Below are 27,216 nucleotides of genomic sequence, written 5' to 3' on the forward strand. Positions count from 1 at the left end.
CGCCCTCGCCACAGTCCCCCGCATCCGTCGCACCACCTCCCGAGGAAGATCCTTCTCCTACCTTGCCTCCAAGACCTGGAACTCCCTCCCCACCAACCTACGCAAGACCCAGGACCTCCTGACCTTCAGAAAACACCTCAAAACATGGCTTTTTGAACAGTAACTCAGCACCTCCCCCGCCCCTCTCACACCGCCTTGAGACCCTTCCGGGTGAGTAGCGCGCTTAATAATTTTGTTGATTGATTCTAAACTCCTGTCTAAGGCACATCGCAGGACTAGCGTCAATAATTTTGGCGCTACTCTTGCAAAGCGCCAAACTAGCATCAAAATTTATAATGCTAGTTCCCTAACGTGCGCCATGGTGCACTGTAACATAATTTCAGCGCACACATGATGGCATTTGGGTGGGGCATGCAAGAAAAGTGGCTCATCATGACATGATGCACAATTTTTGTTAAATTTGCCCCATAGTGAGTAGGGAAGACAGCAAATTGCTCCCCAATAGGACACCAAGAATTAGAGCTACAGCCACGTGAAGCGGTACACAGCATTGAGTGTAATACTAATACATTGTTATTTGGTAGTTAATTAAAACCATTCCAAATTATATTATCGATCAAGTATAAACAATAAATTGAATAAATAGCTTTAAAAATCATTTCTGCAATAAAATCAGTATATCATAAAAGCCATGCATACCCTCTATGGAAATACTTCTTAAAGAAATGTAGTAAATACATCATTCCGTTGCACGAGTCAGGGCTGGCTTTTGGGTGGTGCGAGCGGTGCGACCGCACCAGGTGCTGACCTCAGGGGGCGATGTGTTTAGCAATAACTTAGAAACTTGCGATTTAAAAGCACCTGCTGAAAAGTTCCTTGTGCCTTTAGCTTTCAAGAAACAATTAAAATGTCAAGATGCCTCTTGTGATTAATGTTCCTGCTAGAGATAGAGATGGGAGTTTTGCCTAGTGGCAGCTGGCAGCTTTTTTTCAACATAAAGTAGAATAGAGTGTTAATATGCCTGCTGCAAAAAACAGAACAGAAGTGCATTTTGTACGAAAAGTGGGGCTGCACACAGTGCACAGCCACTTTTCCTGCACCCCTTAGCGCCCCCTAATGCCACCATGTGTGCATCATATTTAAAATACGGCACACCATGGCGGTAGTTAGCGGACTAGCATCAGAATTGTTTATGCTTGTCTGGTGCTTTACAGGATTATGGTGCTAATCTTGCAAAGCACCCAGAGCCTCACTGTAACCAACAGAAGCCTCCTTTTAATGTCTGCTCTCAGCAGGCTTTAAAAGTACCAGAAAACAATGATGCAAAGAAATCTGACAGATTTCTTGCGACATTGTTTTTGGCCCCCCCTAACGGAAGAATGCCACCTTTGCATACATTATGCCTGGCGCAAAGGGATACAAAGAGGCGCAATGCAGGCATTGCACCACTTTGTAAATATGGTACAGCGTTTTTGGCCCTCTAACGCCACATTAACATAAAAAATGACACTAATGTGCCCCTTTATTTTATGTGGCCAGCTGAGTGGATTAGTAAAGCCAGCCTTTACAAGTGCTTTAAAACACATGAATGTATGTGAAAGTGGAGCAATAGAGCGATAAGGAGCACATTTGCCGGGTTGTAGTGAGTGAAACCGAGCAGGTCATGGGATAGTGGGGCACCACAATAAACTGTCGCAGAGGGCGCCACCAGTCCTAAGGCCGGCCCTAGCAGGAGTCTATCAATGATGCGTGCAAACCACTAAGGTCGCCAGTAGAATTCTCCTAAGATCGCTCGACAAAAAGGATTTTCATACCTCTTGGTCGTTGTGTTAAAAACTCTGGCCATAAATTTGACAAGTCTAGCTGTTAGCCCGGTCTCTTCCCTGCTAGCAGTGCAGTACAGCGGCTGCGTTTGGGCAGTCATTGTTTTCCGTTCGCAGGAAGATGGTTTGAGAAATGTCTTTCTCTCACAAAGAACGTCTGGACGGACTCAAGAAACATTGATTGTATGTCAGAATACTGTGTACAGAACAATGTTATGACATAAATATTGTATCCTAAATATCGATTTGGAAAATAAAGTCCCAGAGCTGCGGATGTTCTCCAAATTAGGCAATATTTTTATAAACAATATTTCGAGCACATTTGTCCCAGACTACATTCTGCAACAATTTTCCGGTACCATAGCCACACCATCATCTGTTTGTCAAGTACAGAGGGCAGTGAAGGTGAGGCAGAAGCTGGGGTCATGGAAAAAAATTGATGTCTTGCAAATGCTCACTTTAAATTAAGGTGAGTCACGTGCGCCACTCAGAGAGCACTGGGTAAACATTATGGTACATGACGTTGGCCATTGAGAGTGCCTCATGCACCAGCTCTCTGGGTGAAGGAAAGAATGGCCTAAACAGCTTGTATTGACCACTGTGCCTTAGAATAGAAACTACAACATATAATTCATGGTGGGGGGGCAAGCTTATTTGTCACTTGAGCCAGGAGCAACTGTACCCTATGGTGCCAATACACATGTGAAAGGCAAGTCGCGCATAAGGGAAAAAGGTAAAAAATAACTTTAGATCCAAACGTTGGGCACAGGATTGTAGATTAGTAGCAGGAATCATTTTGTCAAAAAGGTGTCATCATTCATAAAGTATTGTCTCGATCTTGTTGTGTGACCATAGGTGCAAGTCTCATACCACTAATTCTTGTTGCCCCTACTTTTGTTGCAGCTATCATTGAGTGTGGCCTACCACCACCCAAATGACGATGGAGGAGTAAGGCATCACAATCATCTGCTGCTTTCACCAATCCTGCTTTCCCTTATACCACCGCTGCTAGTGTTGGGAGTTTGGATATCACACCCTGCATTTCTCTGGTAACCATCAAAAGGACTATGAAAGAAGCAGCAATTTCAAGCCTGGGTGGTACTGTCTCTTTCTCCATTGGATCATCTTGTACCAGGATCTTGATATTTCCCATGCAATTTTCACAATCATCATAACTACTTCCACAACTGCCACTGTTGCACATATATTGCTGCTGTACCCATCACTACAGCTGCTGTGGATAGCCGGAACACATCTAGTGAGGGAATCAAACCACTGAGAGAAAACAGCATGCAGGAAGGACACGAATGAAAGACAAGAACTGGAATATTAGAAACAGCAAGTTCACTTGGTTATGGCTGGTATGCACAGGGAGGCCTGAGTCTTAGATACTGATCGGGAGTTGCAGGAATCACCTGCTCATCTAGCATAAGGTAGTATCACAGCCAAACCCAAGAGAATCTACTGTGATGATCCTAGTAGTTGCACAGTTAGAGGGTCTGTTTTACCTGGATGAGAATCTTGCCAAGTGGTGTGGACCCAGCCTGCAGAAGCCCCTTCAGCCCTGTGACACAGGACCCAGCAGCAGAAGAACAGATGATCCAACCAGAGGCATTATCCACTGCACTTGGCAGAGTCGAAGGCCAACAGAAGGGCAAGTAGGAGAATGACATGTCGCCAAGCAATTTACCAGGTATGTCATGAAGGTCTGTGTTGCCATGTTAGCTGCTAGTTAGGCACAAACACATGCATTATATCAGGGTGATCTTTAGTGGATGAAACTACACACATGCCTGGCCATCAATAGACTAGCTTTACTACCAACCTTTCCCCACCTCCTTCAACATCTTGAGTTGATGTCCTCAACAAGACCCCTCAGGAGAGCTGCTCATTAAATGCATCTTACTGAGGTAGGACCCACCCCAAGCGAAGAGGTTTATGATCTCAAAGGATGTACATATTCGTGCTAACTTGAGGTTACGGCGATGAGTGCAATTTGACTTATTAGTATTTATAGTCGATGAAGTATAGGAGTAGTCTAGTGGTTACTTTGGGGGCAAGGGCGGACGGGGTAGGACTGCCATAGATCAGGGAAAAATTGAGTTAGGAACGGTGGTAGGAAAGGGCAGCTGTGAGTTAGATTTCCATCACAGTTAGAGGCATAGAAGAGACATGAGTGGCAGAGCGTGTGGGGGTATGATGTAACTTTAAGGATCAATAATAATTGTGATAGGCTTGGAGGTAATATAGGCGCTAAATAGGTATAAATGTGGATCTTAATTTGGTATTAGTTGTGGAACGGGTACAGTTATGAGTGTGAGAGGTATGGGGTGTGAGGGTTCACATGAACAAATATGTTGAGAACATACATTTGTAGGGCCCTTCATTACTGTGTAGTATTTTGTTGATATTTGAAGACAAATGATGAAGTAGGTGGGGATTAGGCTTGGGTGAACTTTTAATTACACCACCAAAATGTGTATGTTTTTTGCATTTTGCTTTATGTGAAATTTCTATAATTTCTCAAAATTGTGTATTGAACATTTTATGGCACAATTGCCTGGACACAAGAGGCTCGTTTGAGTAGTAATGTCTTGTAGAGATATGCTCTGCAAAAAAACAACCCCCTGACAGTATATCACAAGATGAAGTGACTACGTGCATGAAAAAATTCAAATGAGATACCAGGAAATCACATTTCACTCTAAAATGTGTGTTTTGCAAAAATCACATTGGTGTGTGGGAGGTGTAAATATATGCTTCTACCCTCTTTCATCATAACCTGATCAGTCTCCAGACATGCCTCAGTGGTATCAAGAGGGTATCATATACATGTATCTCCTCTCATGACATCGTCAGTATTTGGGGGTTAAATGTGGGTCTCCCTGTACAGGATGACACCTATGTCACTATGCTGTGTAAATGAGGTATTCTTGCTGTCAGGTGGAAACGAGTGAGGGATGTGGACCTATTTATGTACAACATCAAGATCTTGACCATTACCTACCCTAAACCCCTCTGTTCCCAAAACAAGTGGTCAGTCAGTGTATAGGTCATATCTGCAATGGCACAGAGATCTTGTTATTTCACTGTTGCTATTACATCATGTAACTTACACCATTGCAACAAAAGTGCCAGTCGATGGTTGTTTTATAGTTTTAACCGGTAGATTTAAATTATTGCATTACTACCATGATTCATGGTGAGACGGTGCAATTTTTTTTACATTCATTATTTTGTGTATGTCACATGTTTAAATGAAGTTGTGTTATAAAAGAAAACGCAAAAAATTGCCTTTTACACAGTTGTATTTGAGTTATATAATCTCAGCTGTGCATTGGTTTGGATCTCACATGATTAGAGCAGAAAGATTACAAGAGATATTTCCTCACCTCTTGTCTCATCTCTTTTTTAGGTCTGGCATTGGCCAACACCTTTTGATTTTACCAAAAAAATATAATATATATAATTTACTTGCTTAAAGAGGTTTCAGCCACTGCTGTTCATCCACCGATCTGTTGTTGTCATTCACATTTTGCTCCTGACCATTTTGCGCTTTCACAGTGAGAACATCTGCACAGAAGGTAGATCCCTTCAGTGGCAGTGTTTTTGTTTTTACTTTATTATTTTTATTGTTGTCTGATGTTATATCAGGACACCTTTGAAGTGAGCAAAGGGTGTTGGAGTGTAGCTTTTATATTCAATATTATCATGAAAAGCTTGCAAGATAATGTGTATTAAAGCTGCATAGAAAATGTTTTAGTGTAATGTACGCGTTTGAAATGTGCCCATGGGGAGTGGCCACCAATGTATACGATGAGTAATGAAATTGACTAATGATGAATCAATAATGTACTAATGTATGATTTTATATTAGAGCATTGGAACGTTGGCAGCTCCATTGAAAACAATGGAGTGCTGCGGGCTTTTACTGGCCGGTAAAAGCCCGCAGCGCCAACATTCCAATGTTTGCTTTTTCACAGCAACAGCTGTGAACAAAGCCTCACGGAGCCCGAGGGGATTTTAATCCCCTCGGGCTTCGTGAGGAATTTGTTTTATTTAATAGAACATTCTTCCAAGAGTGGCAGAATGTTCTAATAGCCTTAGAACCTGCCGTAGCGTGCTCTACCGGCTATTAAAGGCCCTCTCCCTTGTTAAAGGCCCTTGCCTTCGGCTTGGGCCTTTAACGCTGGAGCAGGCCTTTAATAGCCGGTAGAGCCCGCTACGGCGGGTTCTAAGGCTATATTAGCATTGAGAGTTATATGTTAAGGTTTTGCTAAATTAATCACTAGGCCTTGGTAAAGCAAGGGTCTGGGCCTAGCTGCCTGGTCTCATGTTAAATGTGTTTTTCTAACGTGCGATGTGCTGTCTTCCTGAAGGACATAAAACTGTACTTTTCCAGAAGCTAGAGATGTGTGTATAACCGTAGTATATTCTTTCTCATGAGACCCGACTTGCTCAAGGAGACATTCTGGGTGAATGCAACAGTGTAATTCACAACAGGTACAAGGTCGACTAAACTGGTAAAGACAATGGAGCTACTGACTGAAGGGAGGAGTGTAAGTTTTCTTACCTGACATTCTACCCGTTGAAGACGTAAATCACAGGAGCCAATAAGCTGCATGAGAACTGTTTTAGGCGAAAATTCTAGTAAGGTGATCAACGGATCATTGGACAGAGATATCGACGCACCAAACATTGACCAATTGGAAATTAGAGACTTGTCTGGCAAATTCGATTTAACAACATGGTACAAGGAGAAATCAGCCATTAGAGGGACACCACTGCTGTTACTCTGTCATTCCGGTTTAGTCTTTCCTGTTCTGATACTTTAAACCATCCTCACTTTTCTTGCCTTGCCAGATACTTGCTTCTCCTCCTTATGAGGGAAGAGCTTTCTGCCCTGTTTGCTGAGACTTTGCTGTTCTATCCTGGCTGATGGTGGATCGACTGCTGTCCTGAGGACGAAGACTGATTCTGTATGCTGACCCATTTCGGAGGGTAACTATATGATGATGAATTATAATTGTCTGTTTGCCTTTCCTTTCTAGGTACCAACTGCTCTTTTAATAGAGGTCATAGTTAGATGTTTTCTAAATTTGTGTTACTAAATTGTTTTGCATGAAGCCCAACATGCTGATGCTAATCAGAGGATAGTTGAGGAGTTCATTAATTCGGATGCAAATAGACAAGTGACTGAATCTTGCTTTGTTAAATAACGTACTAACAATACTCTGCTAAAGTTGATTCATGTTGACGTCCTGCTTTGTGCTAATGTTCATGATCTTTGCTTTGTTTAAGTCATATTCAAGTTGCCACATTGTGACATTGTTGATGTGTTTTCTGGTATTGAGACTAATAAACTTGCTAGTAGAGTGTAACAAATAGGGAATAAATATCATAAATCTTACTAAACTTGTGTGGTTATTCATGGCCATGGCTGGAGGGTCATGGTGTGTTCCGATTCTTATTAATTGATTTGATTGATTGCTATTGTGAGTATTGATGGGATTAGTGATTCATTGATTGCAATGCATAATAGAGATCCCGTCTTAAGGTGTCTCCAATCAGGGTCGAAAGATTTGTTGGCCTAAAACGAGTCCCTGTGTAAGTAAAGCACCTAGGTCAGGACGAGTTATCAGTTCTGGTAGCAGAGGACAGTTTCGGCCCTTTCGGGTCCTAAGACGAGGGACCATTGTTTTGAATTGGGTTTCGAGATAATGCAGATTGGAGAGATGATGTTACCCTAAGTCCCAAATGACTTTCCCGGAATCCCGGAGCATGCCGAAGTGAGTTGGGTATGTTCTTGGCATTCTAGTGATAGAGTGAGTGGCGTAGGGTTCGCACTTGCACAGCTTATGCATACCGCAGGTGAATTGTGAGGTTTGTGAGGATTGTAGGCCTAGTGATGTTTAGTAGGAGTGTGCGTACTCCGCAGTATGAGAGTAGGAAAGTCAGCGAACTTCATGTGAGTGTGGCGCTTTGTGCTAAAAAATTGTCCACGTGGTTGTTGGTGATGTACGGACCCTGCGTGGTCTAAGACTCCGGGATTATATTGATAAGTGTATGAGACACTTAGATTATGTTGTAATTTGTGCTGTTTAATAGGTCAATCGGGCGTGGTTGACGAGTCGAGTTTGAGTCAAAGTGAGTGAATCCAAACTTCAATGGAGATTTGGTAAATTCTAAAGTGCACTATGACGAACCATTGACAAGTCGAGAGTAGAATTTGTGGGTCAAATTCTGCTTGCGACCGGGGATCTGAGAAGGAGAAAGTAGCGTCCGAGGCTTCAAGTGAAATCTCTGTAAAGTTCTGAAGCAATTATGTTACCCTTCCTGTAGTAAACCGGCAAATTTGAGTTTTAGTTAGTGCTCGCAATATGTTGCATTAGATTTGTGTGAATCGAGAGTGAGGGAGACAAGCCGCAAGACTTTGTCAGCCGCAGTGTGTGTGAGTGTGACATCATTGGAGCCGCGCTGGGATAGGTCAGTCTGTGAGAAGGGTCGCGCATGGATTGGCAGCCGTCCGTGAGAGGCAATTGGTTGAGAAGGTAGGCAAAGGGTGTTCTGGGAATTAAAGTCACTTCCTGATTCAGTTATAAACGAAATAAAAGACTCAAAAATGAAGTTATTCAAGGCTCTAAGGAGCGCTTTGAGGGGAGATGAGTACATTACCGCGAGTGTGGGGGAGCCTAAACCGCCAGAGGATACTCCGGCTTCTGCCGTAATGGAAGAGAAGGGAGTCGCGCCATGTCTTTGGCTAAAGCCATGGTGCAAATTAACAGAGAAAGATGGGTGTTTGGTGTTTCCAGAGAATGGGTCATTCAATATAGGGATCTTTGAGAATTTGCGGAAGGCATTAAACAAACAAGAGGCCAGCACAGTTTGAGGCGTTAGCAATTTGGGAATTGATGGCCATACGACAATGGCAACAGAAGTTTGAGAGGAGGATGAGAAAGGCAGAAAAGACACTATTGGAGGCTGGATGGGATAGTGAACACAGAATGTGGAGAAGAGAAATAATAGACGGTGTTAGGATGTTTCCGGCAATAACTCAAGAAGCCGACACGCAGGGAAGAAAGGCCTCTTGTAAAACGGACAAGGGCTCTAGAAAAGAGAAGGAGACAAAAAAGTCTTGGGCAGATGCAGATGACTCAGATGATGATAAGTTCCTTAATCAGTTGTTACATGATCGTCCACCGCTATATGCCATGGATGACAATAGACCAAGTACTAGTGCAGGTCCTGTAAATTCAACACAGAACCAGGGAACAGCGAATATGGCACAGGAAAATACAGTTACGACACCGGCTCCGGTACAAAATAGTGTCAGTGTGTCCACTGCTCCAGAGATGCCATCACAGTTGCAGCCACCACCAGTTCAGAGGCTCCACCCTGATGTCCCAATACTAGAGACTACTACGAGCTTGATGGTGCCGCCTGACCAGGCATATGCGAGATCAAAGTTAGTGCAGATTGAGCCAACTCCACTTTTACTGCCCCAGCCACAGAAGGTTCCCAGTTATACTTCGGTCACAGGACCGCAGTTAGCTGCGGCACAGATAATGAATCAGAATATGGGGGCCAGTGTTCCACAGGTTGTGGGGAACAAGCCAACACCAGCCGCCATATCCTTACTTGTTACAGTTGGTCCACCAGTGCCATTGTACACGCAGGACAAGCCTAGCGTGTGTGATCAGGAGGAAAGGACCCAGGACAGGACAAGAGGAGGGTTCATAGGGAGCTCTCAAGGGATGACTCCAGTGGAACAGATGATAGAGAGGTCGAGGTCACTGTTAGACTTCAGTTCGATATGCCATGAGACACTCAGGTTTGGGATTACTGACTCCAGAGATCCCAGGTGCGAATGCGTCACAAACACCAAGGCTGGAAATATCTTGTTGCAAGGTTTAACTGCGCAACAACTGAACGAATGGTTAGACAAGCTGAATACACCGCAGACTATCCCTGAGACAGAAGAGTGGTCGGAAAGGGAAGAGTACCTGAATTTTGTGAGGTTGGGCATGGAAGCAGCTGAGTTAGTTGAAGGTAGCATGGGAGTAAACAGACTAGAGTCTTATACTGAGGCAGAGTTGAGATATTTGTGCCCAAAGATAACTAAAAAAGTGAGCAAAGTGCATCAGAGGTTGGCAAACCTAGCAGACAAATATGGCATAGACTTAGACAATACTAAGCACTTGAAGAGGAGTTACAGGTTAGGCTTCGAACCTAAAGATTTTGATCACATGAGGTCTACTGGGATGAAGGCAAACCATAAAGAAATTCTACAGAGCGCACAGGTTTGGGGAGCCTTTGAGAAGTGGGAAGGCAGATGGGCAAAGAAAAGAGATAAAATGAAAAGTGACTGCTTGGAGCAGCAGCAGGCAAAACCAGCGCCGGATACCGGTACAATAAAAATGCTACCCATGAGAGACAGCTGGAGTGTACCATGGTCTAAAGGTGACATTTTGTCCTTCACAAATGACTTCCCCAGGCTGAGGGAGAAGCCAATAGAGTGGTATCAACAGACAGACAGGTTTGTGAAGCTTGCGAAGTGTCTCTAGAAAGACCTGAATACCCTATTTGAGATCATTGTTCCTGCTGATTTGTAGCTCGAATGCCAGAGAAGTGTTGACTGGCCAACCGCAGAACCGGCAAGGGACAGGGTTACCGGAGCACCATCTCCAGAGGTAATGAAGGATTACTATAAGGTGATTGAGTTTTTTAAGCAGAAGGTGTCGCCGCAGAATATTGATTGGTAAAAGATTTATCAAACGGCACAGGAAGCTAAAGAGTCGATACACGCATACTATGAGAGGTTGTTGAAAGCATTCAAGCATTACAGTGGTACAGAGGTCATAGATCCGAAGGACATGAATAGCCTTGTGTTCAGATTTGTTGAGGTATTGAGACCAGAGATTAGCCAGATGATTAAGAATCATTTGATCTGTTGGCAAGCGAAGCCGATTGATGAGGTGTTACAGTATGCGAAATACTGTAATGACGAGATTGAGTTGAAGCAGAGAAAGTTGAAGGAGAAAGTGATGCAAATTAAGGCAGCGCAAGCAGGAATGCAGGGAAATGGAGTACAACAGATGGTGCAACAGCCGCAAGGAAACGGGATGTTCCAGGCGCAAGCGAGAGGCAGAGGTCGAGGAGGTTTTGGGAACCGTGGTCCAAATTTAAATACCATTACAGTTCAAAGTGGTGTACAAGGGATGAAGAAGGTGTTACCATGTCATGCATGCAGGGGCGTCGGACACTGGAAGCGGGAATGTCCGATGCTGGTGCAGGAGGGTGTTGTTCAGCAAAGCAATTATGTCAATGCATTCCAAAATGTTAAAGGACCAAGAATGAGGGGTCCTAATCCAAATTTTCAGAATAACTTGGTTCAGATGCAGGGTCTCCAACCCATGCAACAAGTGCAGATGGCACGTATGCAACCAGAGCAGATGCAGCAAGTGCAACAGCAAATTCCAGTGGTACCTAGACAGCAAATGCAGTTGCCCTTAGCACCAATGGGACAGCAACAGGTGATGCTTCCTCAACAGGTCACAGGTCAAGGAATGGGTCAAAGTAACACAGTACAACAGTTTCCTTTGCGTGATGAGAATGGAATAAACGATGACTGGTCAGATTACAGTTCAGATAGTGAGGAGTGCAGGCTTGCAGCATCCCTAGAAGTACATCAGAGGGGACCTTATGTGCATGGGAAGGTGATGGGTCACAAGGTATCATTTCTGGTTGACACAGGAGCTACGCACTCTACAGTCAGAAGTGCAGAGGTTCCGAAATTGCCCCTCTCGGGACGTACAATAAAGGTAGTGGGAGTGGCAAACCAGCTCCTGACTAACCCGATTACAGATCCGGTTCAGGTTGAGATTGGTACCTTCCAGGGATTGCACAGATTTGTGGTTTGTGTCTCAAGTCCGGTGTCCCTACTGGGAAGAGACTTACTGTGCAAGACGAGGTGTTCTATCACCTGTTCCAACAAAGGGATAGCGGTGCAGACAAACAGTGACGATGAAGGGGTTGATGGTCAGATCTCAGAGCCTGAGACTGAGACAACAGATGAAGAATACCTCTTGATAAGCTTCTTCCCGATGTTCACAGTGACTGATTTGCCCACAGACCTGCAGGGAACAGTCACAGAGAAAGTATAGGACTTGACAGGAAAGGAAGTGGGACTGATAAAAGGAGTAGACCCAGTTAAAGTAGATGTGAAGCCAAATGCTGTGTTCCCTCAGGCACCGCAGTACCACATGTCACAGGATGTCCTCATACAGGTGACGCAGATAATAGCAGACTTTGTGAAGCAAGGAGTTCTTAGAGAAGTGATGAGCAGCCCATGTAATTCACCTATAATGGGGTTGAGAAAGTCGTGTGGGAAAGTTCTAATTGATCAAGACTTGAGAAAGATCAATGACATAGTGGTGAAGTGTTGCCTAATAGTGCCAAATCCAGCAGTGATTCTGTTCCAGGTCCCATGCGATATAGAGTGGTTCACAGTCGTGGACTTGTCTCAAGGGTTCTTTTCTGTGCCTCTTCATGAGGACAGCCAATTTCTTTTCAGTTTCAAAATCTTGGACAAGGTTTACAGTTGGTGTTGAATCCCCCAAGGGTTTTCGGAATCACCTTCCATCTTTAATCAGATCCTGAAGAAGGATTTGGAGTCTTAGGATTTGCCTTTCCAATCGACTCTAGTGCAGTACATTGACGATTTGTTAATCGCTTCCAAAACAAGAGATGACTGCAAGTACGATACAATTGCCTTACTAAACCACTTGGGAAAAAATGAGCATAAGGTGTCCCCAAAGAAGCTGCAGTACTGTCAGAAAAAGGTGAAATATCTAGGTCATCTGATTGAGAAAGGGTCAAGGAGAATATCCAAAGAAAGAGTGACCGCCATATTGCAAATGAATCCCCCAGTATCTTGGAGAGACGTTAGGATGTTTCTGGGAATGGTGGGCTTCTGTCGCCAGTGGATCCCGAACTTCTCAGTTATCTCCAAGCCATTGGTGAGACTGATGGTTAAAGAAGTTAAGGATGGCCCAGATGCTATTACTATGTCCGAAAAGGAAATTAAGGCCTTCATTGAGTTGAGAGAGTGTATGTGCAGGGCTCCAGATTTAGGTATGCCTGATTACACGAAGCCTTTTGTCCTGTTTTGTCATGAACGTGATGCGTGTTCCTTGTCTGTCCTGACACAGGTCCATGGAGGTGCAAACCGACCAGTAGCATATTTTTCAGCTACTTTGGACCCGGTCGCAGCAGCCTTACCGGGCTGTCTCCGCACAGTAGCAGCAGTTGGCCAAAGCCTTACACAGTGTGAAGGCATAGTGATGGGACACCCTTTAACAGTTATGGTCCCACACTCAGTTGAAATTTCACTGACCCGAACCAAAACTAAGCACATGATAAATGCCAGATTAACGAAGTATGAAACAATTATATTGGGATCACGGAATGTGTCACTGAAAAGGTGTACTGTATTGAACCCAGCAACTTACAGAGAATACAGAGGTTGATGAGGCTGAGGATGTAGAACATGATTGTCTTGAGGTAACAGAACTGTGTACCAAACCGAGACCTGACATTAAAGATACCCAATTGGAAGAAAATTATTACATTATCTTTGTTAATCGTTCATGCTTGAGAGACTCAGTAGGAGTACTGAGAGCCGGATACGCTGTGTGTACAATTACTGGTATCCTAGAAGCAACTTGGCTTGAAAGACTATACTCTGCTCAAATGGCTGAATTGGTTGCTCTTACTAGGGCATGCCATGCCGCTGACAAGTTGAAAGTGACTATCTATACTGACAGCAGGTACGGATTTGGAATTGTCCATGACTTTGGCCAGCTATGGTCCCAGAGGGGTTTCATGACATCTTCTGGTTCGCCAGTGAAAAATGGTGAAAGAATTAAGAAGTTGTTGCATGCAATTCAGTTACCTCTTGAAATTGCCGTGGTGAAATGCAGTGCTCATGTGAAATCACAAGAGTTTGTGTCAATGGGAAATGGATATGCGGATCAAGTCGCAAAGTTTTGCGCGTTGAACTGTATATCGTTCAAGGATCACTGGGAATTGTTACCTGAAACAGAAAATGAAACATGGACAGGTTACGCATTAAGGGTGGTTGACACTTTGGAGGAATTTAAATTGTTGCAGGGTCGTGCCAGCAGGGAAGAGAAGCGCTCTTGGCTTAAAATGCAATGTGTACAAAGACCAGATGACTTGTGGGTTTCAGATGAGGGGAAAATGGTTTTGCCGAACAGTCTTCTGTCACAATTTGCAAGGTTCTACCATGGGCAAGCACATATTGGGAGAGATGCCATGATCAGGTTGTTCAAGATTGATTGGTTCAACCCGAAGTTCAGACAAACTGCAGAAGTGATTTGTCACAGGTGCATCATCTGTCAACAGATGAATGCTGGGAAAGGGACAGGGGTAAATTTGAGCCACATTGGGAGAGCAGGAGGTCCATTTAGCAGAATGCAATTGGATTTTGTTTAGATGCCTATGTGTGGAGGTTTGGGATACTTGTTGGTGATTGTGTGCATCTTTAGTGACTGGATTGAAGCAAATCCTACATGTACAAATGACAGCCTCACAGTAGCGAAGTTGCTGCTTAGGGAACTGATACCACGTTTCGGGTTTCCGATCTCTTTAGAATCAGATAGAGGAAGTCACTTCAACAATGAGGTGGTTAAGCTCTTGTGTGCAGCATTGAATATTGAGCAAAAGTTGCATTGTAGCTACCGCCCTGAAGCATCAGGACTAGTGGAGCAAATGAATGGTACTCTGAAGTCTTGAATGGCAAAAATGTGTGCAGCTACAAATTTGAAATGGCCTGATGCGTTGCCCTTAGTACTAATGTCAATGAGAAATACACCCAACAAGAAAACAGGACTGTCTCCTCATAAAATTCTCATGGGCAGAGCTATGAGATTGCCCGCAGTGCCTGCAAATGCTCTTGTGAATATCACAGATGATATGGTGTTGGACTACTGCAAGGGTCTGGCTGACGTGGTCAGCTCTTTCTCTCACCAGGTAGAAGCCACCACATTGCCACCGATAAGTGATCCAGGTCACAACCTGAAAGCTGGGTTGTTGTCAAGAAACACATGAGGAAGTTGTGTTTGGAGCCACGTTTGAAGGGGCCATATCAAGTAATACTAACTACTACTACTGCTCTGAAGTGTGCAGGAATTCCAAACTGATTCATTCCAGTCACACAAAAAAGGTGACGTGCCCGACTGATGAGGAAACTGAGCTGTCGAAAATAACAGCTAAAGGAAAGGAAGTCTCAGGGCCAGAGAGCAATCAAAGGGGAACTGAGACAGGAGGAGAGCCCGTTGAGGACGGCTTAGTCACTCAAACAACAAACGAGATCCAGAGGGGTGACAGTGAGCCTATCTCAACTGAGGCGCCAGGAGGACTGACTCAAAGAGAGGTTCTCCCAGAAGCAGCTGGATATGGATTTGAAGTAAAGCCACTGACAGATCCAGAAGGTGAAGGAGTTGAGGCAGAAGAAAGTCAGAGTGCCTGGACTCCTCCTGAGCCCATTGCAGGTCCAGCAAGAGAAAACACTATAGAACAAGGGGAGGGCATTGAGCTGCCACACGGAAAGTCAAACAGCAGCGGAACTCTAAAGGGAGATAAGTGGCCAGAATCGCAAGTGACAAAAGGAAAGGTGGTCATTGATGAGACAATTGAAGAAGAGGTTGATACAACAAGGAAGGAAGACTTGAGCGAAGGAGAGTTGCAAGGTGACTGCAAATTAAAAATAAAGAGAGTAGCAAACAGAAGGTATGCAGGTCCTGAATGGGCATACGCAACATCAGCTGAGTGACAACAAGAGTTCTTGGCATTTTGTTTTGATCGAGAAGTACCAGGTCAATAGTATGGTACCTGAGTTAGGCTACAAAGAAAAGAGACTGTGTTAAGTTGAATTTGAATTAAAGAAACCTGAGAAAAGAGACTGATAAGTTGCCGAATGTGACGCTGTTAACCTGAATTGACTTTCGAAAGCTGATTGTGACAAGCTGCTAACTGAATTGACAAGGATCCTGGGAGTGAATGAGAGTGAGCTGTAAATATTTGCTGAAGAAAGACTTTGCTTAGCCTTGCTGAGAAGAAGAAGAAAAAAAAGAGAAAAAGAGCTTTTAGCCATCCTCAGTTGGTTGTTGTTTACATTTGTAGCACTTTACTTTCTGATTCTTTACAGATCATGCCTAGCACGGGAGATGATAGTGAGGGGAGTAAGCGTTGTAAATATCTGGGTGTTGCTTTGGGGGTTGTATGTGTTAGATTCATTATAGCTTTGTTTGTGGAAATGCGATTGGTGGATGAGAATGAAACTAACAATGCTACAATTTCTGAGACTGCTACACTAACACCTTGGGAGAGGTTTGAGCAAGATACGAAGTATTTGCATGAGGAAACTAACACAAAAGGGGAGCTGTCTACTAATGTTTTCTATTGCTTGCTGGGTGAGTATGTTGACACTATGGATGCGAAAGCTTGTTATGTGTGTACACAAATTCCTGTTTCAGTACAAGAGGGAGTTACCTACCATAGTTTGCCCCTAACCTATGGGATAAGTTGTAGTTTGCCACTAACACATTTCTATAATCAAGAAGAAGTGCAATATTTTTACTCCAACCATGACCTTGTGTTCTCTTATGTGCCTATCATAGAAGATTTGAATAGCTTAGCTAAATATTATCCCATAAAGTTGATTAAAGGGTTCTTTGAAGCTAGAGTAACAAATATTACATCCTATGCACACCGCAATAACTTGACTTGCTTGCTTCCACCTGTAGAGAAAAACTTTCTAGATCACACTGAAGATAGAAGAAGGGTTCTGAAGGGGAAATTAGAAAAGGGGTGCAGCAACGATCCTTTATTAATAGTGGGAGTTTTAATGGAGTTAGGGAACAAAGGAAATTAGCTTTAGTGCACTACATGTAGGTAAGCTTTGTATAACGCGGCCAAAGTCATATTATGACAATGTGTTTGTCGGAACGAGTGAGTGTAAGCATGTGTTTTTGTTTCAGAGTAAATGGACGTTCATGTTAAATGGAATGAATCCAGCGATCCCAAGGGTCTATTATATTTGTAGACTTAATGCTTATTACTGTCTTCCAAAGGGATGGTATGGGACATGTTATTTGGGGATAGTTTTTCCAAAGATTTACCAGCTAGAGGATCTAAAGAAGTTTCCGAAGGTGTCTGAATTACTTCGTACCAGACAAAAGAGAGAGACAGCTGCTGGTGTAGTAGGAGACATATTTGGAGCAATAATTCCCTCAATGGGGGTTATCTTGAACTCCATAAAGATTCGAAAGTTGTCTACTATTGTGGATAACATGCTGACAAATTACACAGGAGCTATACTCCTGATGGATACTGAGCTTGCTGCGGAAAGGGTTATGACTCTTCAAAACAGGCTTGCTTTAGACATTCTTTTAGCGAAAAATGGCGGAGTCTGTGAGATGCTTAATGAGCGTCACTGCTGTGCCTACATACCTGACAATAGTAATGAGATTAGAAGCATGCTTACTAACCTAACAACAGATAGTGCTGATTTGAAGGAATTGAAGGAACCAGGCGTTTGGGAAAAGGTTGGAAAGGGACTTGCTCATGTGGGAAGCTGGTTTAGTAGTATTTGGCATGGGATATTGGGAAAATCAATCCAGGGCATAGTGATTGTATAGGCTTGTTTATTTGGGCTATGGTTATCATGCAAAATTAGTAAAGGAATTAAAGCAAAATTGGCAAAACATAATGCGAGGAGGGAAGAAAAGAAAAGGGAGAAAATGTTCAGAGCAAAATATGAAAAGGCAAAACCAAGGGAAGAAATTGAAATGACAGAATTTAGAAAATTAAAATTTGTGAAGAAGGGATTTGTGTGATGACAAGTCATCAGAGGAGGGATTGTTGGAGTGTAGCTTTTATATTCAATATTAACATGAAAAGCTTGTAAGATAATGTGTATTAAAGCCGCATAGGAAATGTTTTAGTGTAATGCACGCGTTTGAAATGTGCCCACGGGGAGTGGCCACCAATGTATACGATGATTAATGAAATTGACTAATGATGATTCAATAATGTACTAATGTATGATTTTATATTAGCAGTGAGAGTTATATGTTAAGGTTTTGCTAAATTAATCACTAGGCCTTGGTTAGCAAGGGTCTGGGCCTAGCTGCCTGGTCTCATATTAAATGTGTTTTTCTAACGTGCGATGTGCTGTCTTCCTGAAGGACATAAAACTGTACTTTTCCAGAAGCTAGAGATGTGTGTGTAACTGTAGTAAATTCTTTCTCATGAGACCCGGCTTGCTCAAGGAGACATTCTTGCTGAATGCAACAGTGTAATTCGCAACAGGTACAAGGTCGCCTAAAATGGTAAAGACAATGGAGCTACTGACTGAAGCGAGGAGTGTAACTTTTCTTACGTGACATTCTATCCCGTTGAAGACGTAAATCACAGGAGCCAATAAACTGCATGAGAACTGTTTTAGGCGAAAATTCTAGTAAGGTGATCAACGGATCATTGGACAGAGATATCGACGCACCAAACATTGACCAATTGGAAATTAGAGACTTGTCTGGCAAATTCAATTTAACAACATGGTACAAGGAGAAATCAGCCATTAGAGGGACACCCCTGCTATTTCTCTGACATTCCGGTTTAGGCTTTGCTGTTCTGATACTTTAAACCATCCTCACTTTTCTTGCCTTGCCTGATACTTGTTTCTCCTCCTTATGAGGGAAGAGCTTTCTGCCCTGTTTGCTGAGACTTTGCTGTTCTATCCTGGCTGATGGTGGATCGACTGCTGTCCTGAGGACGAAGACTGATTCTGTATGCTGACCCATTTCGAAGGGTAACTATATGATGATGAATTGTAATTGTCTGTTTGCCTTTCCTTTCTAGGTACCAACTGCTCTTTTGATAGAGGCCATAGTTAGATATTTTCTAAATTTGTGTTACTAAGTTGTTTTGCATGAAGCCCAACATGCTGATGCCAATTAGAGGATAGTTGAGGACTTTACTAATTTGGATGCAAATAGACAAGTGACTGAATCTTGCTTTGTTGAATAACGTGCTAATGATACTCTGCTAAAGTTGATTCATGTTGACATCGTGCTTTGTGTTAATGTTCATGATCTTTGCTTTGTTTAAGTCATATTCAAGTTATCACATTGTGACATTGGTGATGTGTTTTCTGGTATTGAGACTAATAAACTTGCCAGTAGAGTGTAAAAAATAGGGAATAAATATCATAAACCTTATTAAACTTGTGTGGTTATTCATGGTCATGGCTGGAGGATCATGGTGTGTTCCGATTCTTATTTATTGATTTGATTGATCGCTATTGTGAGTATTGATGGGATTAGTGATTCATTGATTGCAATGCAGAATAGAGATCCCGTCTTAAGGTGTCTCCAATCAGGGTCAAAAGATTTGTTGGCCTAAAACGAGTCCCCGTGTAAGTAAAGTACCTAGGTCGGGACGCGTTATCAAGGGCACATTCTAGCTTAATTCCTTCCTGTCTCCTGCCAATGGGGTTTCCAATTCCTTTTGGAGTTGCCTTTGCTTATCTGACTGCAGTTATTTACTGAACCAATTTCACCAATGAATGTTGCCCACAAAGAAAACTCAACTTTATCCTGTTTAATTTGCAGCACACTAGTAGCAGTTTTATTTAAACATAGGTGAGGTGTAATTTAGGTTGTATTGTCCAATATCTTATAATGCAATCCCTCTTTCTTTCCTTCTTTCTTTTTCTTTCTTTTTTGGCTTAGTCCAGTCTTCCTTTTTTGCCTTGTTTCCTTTTTCTTTCTTTATCAATTTCTTTCTTCCCATTCTTTTCTCCTTGCTTGCTTCATCAATTCCTTCTCACTTCCTTTCTTCTTTCTTTCTTTATGATTTCTTTCCTTTTTCTTCATTCTTTTTTCCTTTCCTGTTTTGCTTCTTCCTTTTTTCCTACTTACTTTTTGCCTCCTTTCTTTTTCCTTTCTATCCTTACTTCTTTTTGACTTCCTTCCTTCCTTCTTTTCATCTTGCTTCTTCACTTCTTCTTTGTTACCTTCTTTCCTTTTTCTTTAATTCTTTTCTTCTTGTCTTTGCTTTTGTTCTTTCCATTTTTCTTTATTGCCTTCTACCATTCTTTCCTTCTTTCTTTCTTTCTTTCTTTCTTTCTTTCTTTCTTTCTTTCTTTCTTTCTTTCTTTCTTTTCATCTTTCCTTTTCTCTTTTGTTCTTTCTTCATTTTTCCTTCTTTCTGTTTTGCCTTTTTTACTTCGTTCTGTCTGGTTTGTCTTTTTTCTTTTTCATTTCTTCTTTAATTTCTTCCCTCCTTCCTTCTTCCTTTTTGCCTTCTTTCCTCCATGCTTTCTTTCTACCTTCCTTTTTTGACTTCCCTTTAAACTGCCTTCCTTTACTTACCTTTCTTTCTTTTCTATCCTTCTTGCCTTGACTCTTGTCTTTCTTCTTGCCTTTTTTCTTACTTTTATTCATGCTTGCCTTTCTTTTTCAAAGGCAAGAGACTGACAGCCAATGCCAGATGGATTATCTTTTAAGGTCTGTGTTAGACTAGACATTTTGATTTTCCTGAAAGTATGTATAAAATAGTTACTGATAGGGTTTTGAACTAGACTTCAATCTTTAATTTGTGATTGTGTCATTCACATTGTTTTTCCACTCACTCCAGCATGCATCAAGGGGCAATGTGTCAGCCCACTGTAGCCATTGACTGATTTCACTTTCACAGAGAGCAGATCTACACACGTAGCAGTTCGCTTCAATGTCAGGGAGTATTATGGTAATGTGTACTTGTTTGAGACCGAAGATATTTTTTTTCCTTGAGCTAATGTTTTTTTATCTTTGGATTGATGAGGGACCGGCAGCATCCTGAACAATAAAAGTTTGCAAAAACCATGAGTAACCAAAACAAGTTTTGCCAAAAGACTTGTGGCCAAAGCAAGACCTGTTGGCTTTGCTAATGCTTGTTTAACATGCAGTTTATAATTGCTGGCAACTGTATTTTCTATGTATTTTTATATTTTTACTACATACAGTATTTGATCCTTTTTTAATGTGAGTAAACATCCACAGTTACCCACTGTTAATAGGTGAAACTGCACATGTAATAATATTGCATTAAAAAGTGTAATTGGTCTGAGCAAATGGAATGCATGAAACCATGTGGCATCTCTAGTCAACTACTTCTTGAAATGATCGACCACAGACTAGCCATTATAAAGGTTTTTATGAGCAGCACAGTACAGAGGGCAGAAGAGTACTGGATCTGGAATTACCGTTCCTGAATGGTATTTCTCCCTCTGTACTGTGCAGTTATACATTTCCAGACCCAGAATGGGAAATTACACGCGGCTCACTGAATTACTGAGCCCATTAAAACATGCACTTCCCTCGTTTTGGGCTAATTTCTACATTCAAAGTCCTTGTTTGCATAAACACAAGTGGAGTCTACTAGCAATCAAGTGGGTTGATATCTCCAGCTAAGATACCTCTCGACCCAACTATTAATCAGGTTCTACCAGTCAAGGATGAAGCAAACCATATTTCTATGGGTGCACCATGTTACCTATGGTAATTGAGTGTGACAGCTTACATTATTTTATGTAATATTATTACCTGATTATTTCAACATTTGAAATTCAGTACCCTTGCTTTACAACCTGGAAAATATAATGTACATGGGTATACTTTGTGATTTTAGAGTATGAAGATCCCAAAATACCAAACTCTCTTCCCAGCCCACCCTAACTAATACTTAACCTGTACAGTGTGTTTGGCACACGGAAATCCTTTGCTTATTGACCACACATTCTTGAAAATGAGATTTGAATCATATCAATGACTTGAATTGTAGTTGACAACGAAGCTTCACACTCACCTGTTGAACCTGTAAGCCCATCACAGCCTCAGCTCCAACCAATATTTGGCTCTCAGAGCCTCAAGTAGCTAAAGGGGACAGAAACATCATGAGCTCAAGGTTGCCACAAATTCTATCTAAGCCTGATAGAGGTGGGGTAAACTCACAAATGGCAAACTGCTAGAACTTCTCAATACCCAAAACCTTGAGCGTGACTGTGAAAATGTTTCACTGGCTACAAGCTGATGTGTACTTGGGGGAGCCGCTTCACCTGTTTTTATTTCTAGTAGAGGGTGTTTAGTGTCAGATTACACTTTCCTTGTATTTAAGTGTCTACTGCCTCGCTGTAGACAGAAGACAAGGAAAGGCAACCATATTTGCATTACTTTGCATGAAGAGGAACTTCTCAGTGGTGGTGTATGGGCATCCCAAGCTATCACTTGTGGTTTTTGACCCAATGTGTTATCTAACAAAATTGGCAGACAAAACATTGAGCCAAACAATATTGCCTCCTTGAGGTAGGCAGGAGCAAGGAGAATGTGCATCTACAGCACATGTCAAATGTGTGAACATCTAAAGTTTGTCCAGACGTAGGGGGTCATTACAACATTGGCGGTAAAAGCCGCTTACCGCCGTGCAGAAGACCGCCAATACACTGCCGCGCCCGTGGAATTCCGCCACAGCTATTATGACACACATTTCGGAATCCGCCGAAATTCAGTCACCCACACAAGTCTGCCACACCAAAGGTCAGTGTTAAAATGGCGAAAACAAAACCTCCACCTCCACACCAACAGAAACATGCCCATGCTATCACGACCCACGAATCCACGCGGCGGTCTTTCAACCGCGATATTCCATTGGCGGTACACACGGCCGTGCTCAAAATACACACACATCTCCAAAACACCGCCACACTGGACAATTACAAATACACACACCTGATACACATACAAACACCACTCCCACACACCCAACACAATATAAAACACACACCCACATCACCCACAAACCCCTACGACAACAATTCTGAAAGAAGGCCAGAGAGACAGCACTGATTAGACAATCCCACCACACAGAGGCACACAACACCATCACCCACACAACATCCATGCACAAAACACCACACACCACTACACATCACTACACTCATCACCACATACACCACCTCACACATCACACACACCACCCCATGGCACGCCAAAGACACCCCCGCTTTTCCGAGGAGGAGCTCAGGGTCATGGTGGAGGAAATCATACGGGTAGAGCCACAGCTAATTGGCTCACAGGTGCAGCACACCTCCATAGCCAGGAAGATGGAGCTATGGCGAAGAATAGTCGACAGGGTCAACGCAATGGGACAACACCCAAGAAATCGGGAGGACATCAGGAAGAGGTGGAACGACCTACGGGGTAAGGTGCGTTCAGCGGTCTCCAGGCACAACATCGCGGTACAGGGGACTGGCGGCGGACCCCTGTCTCCTCCCCCACAACTAACAACATGGGAGGAGCAAGTCTTGACCATCATGCATCCAGAGGGCCTCGGAGGAGTCGGTGGAGGAATGGACACTGGTAAGTCAAATCTTAACTATCATATCCCCCACCCTACCTGCATGCTATCACACACCCCCACCCTCACACCCTCACCCATCACTCAAACTCCTCACTGATGTACTAAGAACACAAATCACAGATCCCAACACCAAGCCCTGCATGACACAACTAAGCATGGTCACCACTCCCCAAAGCATGCTCACTGCACATACCCAGAACAACCCCCTAACCATCATCACACAAGCCCCCACACAGGAATGCTTGCACTGGGTTACACAAAACCCACCCATTGCACACCATGACACACACACATGCAATAATCATGCTCTTATGCCCCTGCAGGATCACGAAGGACCGCCACCACACCGGAGGGTCCAGACATCTCCACTCCACCACAGAAGAGGCCCACAGTGACGATAGCAGCTCTGCCCTACTGGAGCCTGATGACCAGCCCGGACCATCGTGGGCCTCGGGACAGTCGGTTCCCCTTGCACAGGCACAGCCCAACACTGACCTTTCACCCTCTGGTAACACCAGCACAGCACCCACCCAGCGGGCCCAAACCTCCGTACCCAGGAGAGGTCAATCAGCTGTGTGTCCACCACTACAGGGAACCCAGGATAACCAACCACCCCAACAACAACAGGGACCTGGGGGCAGTGGTAGTGGGCACACGGTCCAGGGGACGGAGGCACAGGAACACAGGGGAACTGGGAGGGCTGCTGTGCGACAGGGGGCGGACAGGCCAAGGGAACCCACTCTCCACGAGGCTCTCTCCTCCATCATGGGAGCATACCACCACTCCCAGGAGAAGATGGCGACTGTCCTGGTCAAATTTCAGGAGACCCAGCGCCTGCAGGAGGACCAGTATTTGGGGTTCAGGGCGGAGCTCAGGACCATCAGCTCCGCCTTGGGCACCATCGTAGGGGTGCTGAAGGACATACTGCAGACCTAGAGGGACACCGTGGCACTCCAACGGGCCCCTGACACTAGCCAGGACGATGAACTGCCCACCACCTCTGCCGGCGCTAGTGGACAGGACGCCCCGCCACAGGACCACCACACCAGCACCCCACCCCCTGCAGACGGACAACCACCACGCAAGCGGTCCCTGAGATCCAGGAACAGGACAGAGCAAGATGGCAAGACCCCCGCCAGGAAATGAGACCACCCTGATTGTCCCCCCACCGTCCCGCTTTGTTACCCTGTCCATACTTTAACTGCCCCAGCTCCACTTCCTATGCCCAGATGGGCAGTGCACCTGTGAGACTAATAGACTGGACTCTGCCATGGACATTCCTCCACCATCACCCATCACCATTTAACTACCCCCCTCCATTTTTGAGCACTTAAATAAACACCCTTGAACCACAAAACATTCTGGAGTCAGTCTATGATTTTGTAAAATGTATTATCAATGACGGTGTCAAAATGCTTTTTTAGTTGTTAAGGCAACATACCAATGTCACACATCACAAGTCCTTGAAGGATTCATGCAGATGACACACGTTGGTAACCACACCTGTGAAACCGTAATGGAAAGGAACAACTCAGTTACCAAATAATCCCAGTAAATTACACACAGGATTGAGTAAAACGTGTGACAGTGAATGTAATGTTATAAATGAAAATGTTCTCACCTGTGTGTCACTGGAAATATTGCTGTATGACTGACTCCCTGTTGACGTTGTCCTCTTCGTCAGCTTCCTCCTCATCACTGTCCACAGGCTCCACATCTGCTACAACACCGTCATCTGGACCATCCTCCTGCAGAAAAGGCATCTGGCGTTGCAAAGCAAGATTGTGAAGCATCGAGCAGGCGATGATGATCTAGCACACCTTCGGTGAGTAGAATAGGGATCCACATGTCATATGGAGGCACCTGAACCTGGCATTCAGGAGGCCGAAGGTGCGTTCGATCACCCTCCTAGTCCACCCATGGGCCGCATTGTAGCGTTCCTCTGCCCTGGTCCTGGGATTCCTCACTGGGGTCAATAGCCAGGACAGGTTGGGTAACCAGAGTCCCCTAATAGCCACACACGGTGCCTCTGGAGTTGACCCATCATATCAGGGATGCTGCTATTCCGCAGGATGTAGGCGTCATGCACTGAGACAGGGAACATAGCATTTACCTGCGAGATGTACTGGTCTGCCAAACAGACCATCTGTACATTCATGGAATGATAACTCTTACGGTTCCTGTACACCTGTTCACTCCTGTGGGGGGGGACCAGAGCTACATGGGTCCCATCAATAGCACCTATGACGTTGGGGATATGTCCAAGGGCATAGAAGTCACCTTTCACTGTAGCTAAATCTTCAACCTCAGGTAAAATGATGTATCTCCTTACGTGTTTCAGCAGGGCACACAACACTCTGGACAGCACGTTGGAAAACATAGGCTGGGACATCCCTGATGCCATGGCCACTGTTGTCTGAAAAGACCCACTAGCAAGGAAATGGAGCACTGACAGCACCTGCACGTCAGGGGGGATTCCAGTGGGATGGCGGATTGGTGACATCAGATCTGGCTCCAACTGGGTACATAGTTCCTGGATTGTGGCACGGTCAAACCTGTAGATGACGATTAAATGTCGCTCTTCCATTGTCAACAGGTCCACCAGCGGTCGGTACACCTGAGGCTTCCGCCATCTTCTCAAATGTCCCAGCTGACGGCGCCTAGGAAGGACAACAGCGAGGATCGAGTCAACTATTTTCCAGGTATGTACCCACAGTTACACAGAACACGACACCAAACGCAAAACCCTTCCTGTATGTTTGTTGAGTGTAGGCCTAGCTATGTGTGACCAGAAGTAAATGGAGCCATGTGGGTCCCAGAAATGGCGGCTGCCTGACCTCTAAATTGGGACAATGAGATTGTGGGGTAACTGCGTTGGCGTTGCACACCGTCGCGGTAGGCGGTCGTAGATCGCGGCGCAATGCTGCATTGGTTAACATTGCACCCTATGGGTCCCAGGAGCCAATGAGGAAGTGCGCCGGCGGTGATGATACGCACCGCCGCGGACGTCACAGTCGCGGACGTCACCGCCATTTTCTATCTGTTCAATCACTAGATACCTGATCTTCGACACGAGAGGACCTACACTGCAAGTGCTGCTGTGACCTCGGTCTGGAAGCGACGATGGCTGCTGCGTCTGGGGAAAGGGCCCCTGCCTTCACTGCTCAGGAGTTGGAGAAACTGGTAGACGGGGTCCTCCCCCAGTACACGCTACTCTACGGTCCTCCAGACCAACAGGTTAGTACACAGGGAGCACGTTGTATGGGCTAGGCCTGGGTGGAGAGGGCTGGTTGGAAGAGGGAAGGGGGCAGAGGACAGGCAACATTAATGCATGTGAATGTATGTGCCACATGGCTAGGGTAGGGAGGGGGGCCACGCACATTGACGGTGCAGTTGTTAATGACTTCTCTTCTTCCCTTGTGCATGTCATGTAGGTCAGCGCCCACCAGAAGAAGGTCATTTGGCGTGCCATCGCCAAGGACGTCCGGACCCTGGGGGTCCACCAGAGACGGGGCAGCCAATGCCGTAAACGATGGGAGGACATTCGCCGCATGAGCAAGAAGATGGCGGAGGCTCAGCGGGGGATGGCCTCCCAACGTGGGAGGGGTGCCCGTCGCCCCATGACCCCCCTGATATTCAGGATCCTGGCGGTGGCCTACCTTGAGTTGGATGGGCGCTTGAGGGCATCACAGCAGACACAAGAGGGTGAGTACAACTTCATTCTGCAGACTTTGCGTGCAGTGGAGGGGTCTGGGTGGGGGAGGAGGCCTGTGGGTGTACCTAGGCCAGGCAGAAATAGATAGACTAGGCCCCTCCGTAATGCAGGCCATGTGGCACCCTACCCCACCTCAGTAGAGTGCCAAGTACAGGTATAGATGCCCCTGTGGCATCCATGTGTGCAGATGTCCCC

This window comes from Pleurodeles waltl, chromosome 2_2 (genome assembly GCF_031143425.1).
Source record: "Pleurodeles waltl isolate 20211129_DDA chromosome 2_2, aPleWal1.hap1.20221129, whole genome shotgun sequence".
NCBI lineage: Eukaryota > Metazoa > Chordata > Amphibia > Caudata > Salamandridae > Pleurodeles > Pleurodeles waltl.